The sequence below is a fragment of the Trichechus manatus genome, unplaced genomic scaffold (genome assembly GCF_000243295.1).
Source record: "Trichechus manatus latirostris isolate Lorelei unplaced genomic scaffold, TriManLat1.0 scaffold01538, whole genome shotgun sequence".
Taxonomy (NCBI): Eukaryota; Metazoa; Chordata; class Mammalia; order Sirenia; family Trichechidae; genus Trichechus; species Trichechus manatus.
The window spans coordinates 5169-6637 of record NW_004445474.1 but is presented as its reverse complement, the minus strand read 5'-3'; positions in this window follow the sequence as shown (position 1 = coordinate 6637).

Genomic DNA, 1469 nt, shown 5'->3' with positions numbered 1-1469 from the left:
ACTTTTAGGGATTTGAAGGTGGGAGGAAAGCTGAGAGGGTGAGGAGAGTTCGTAGGTGCTGAGGGCCAGAGTTGGAGGAGGGGTGGAAGGTTGTAAGGAGGTGGTAGGTGGTGGGGAATACACAGGAATTAAATCGACTACATCTGTGGAAAGAGTCAATGGAAAAGCTCAATATCATCAGTCAGAACAAGGCCAGGGACTGACTGTGGAACAGACCATCAATTGCTCACATGCAAGATCAAGTTGAAGCTGAAGAAAATTAACACAAGTCCAAGACAGTCAAAGTACAACCTTGAGTATATCCCACCTGAATTTAGAGACCACCTCAATAATGGATTTGATGCATGGAACACTAATGACCGATGACCATGGGAGTTGTGGGAAGATATTAAGGACATCATACACGAAGAAAGCAAAAGGTTATTGGAAAGAAAGAAAAGACAAAAACAAATATCAGAAGAGACTCTGAAACTTGCTTTTGAACCTAGAGTAGCTAAAGCCAAAGGAAGAAATGATAAAGTAAAAGAGCTGAATAGAAGATTTCAAAGGGCAGCTAGAGAAGACAAAGTAAAGTATTATAATGAAATGTGCAAAGAGCTGGAGTTAGAAATCCAAAAGGGTGGAACATGCTTAGCATTTCTCAAACTAAAAGAACTGAAGAAAGAATTCAAGCCTCAAGTTGCAGTACTGAAGGATTCTATAGGGCAAATATTGAACAATGCAGGAAGCATCAAAAGAACGTGGACGGAATACACAGAGTCACTATACCAAAAAGAATTGGTCGATATTCAACCATTTTAGGCGGGAGCATATTATCAAGAATTGATGGTGATGAAGGAAGAAGTCCAAGCTGCAGGGAATGGTGAAAAACAAGGCTCCAGGAATCGACGGAATACCAATTGAGATGTTTCAACAAACGGATGCAGTGCTGGAAATGCTCACTCGTCTATATCAAGAAATTTGGAAGACAGCTTCCTGGCCAACTGACTGGAAGAGATCTGTATTTGTACCTATTCCAAAGAAAGGAGATTCAACAGAATTCGGAAAGTATCAAACAATACCATTAATATCACACACAAGTAAAATTTTGCTGAAGAACTTTCAAAAGCAACTGCGGCAGTACATCGACAGGAAACTGCCAGAAATTCAAGCCAGATTCAGAAGAGGGCATGGAATGAGGAATATCATTACTGATGTCAGATGGATCCTGGCTGAAAGCAGAGAATACCAGAAAGATGTTTACCTGTGTTTTATTGACTGTGCAAAAGCATAACAAATTATGGTTAACATTGTGAAGAATGGGAATTCCAGAACACTTATTTGTGCTCCTGCAGAACTTGTACATAAACCAAGAGTCAGTCATTCGAACAGAACAAAAGGATACTGCATGGTTTAAAGTCAGGAAAGCTGATCATCAGGGCTGTATTCTTTCACCATGCTTATTCAATCTATATGCTGAGCAAATAATC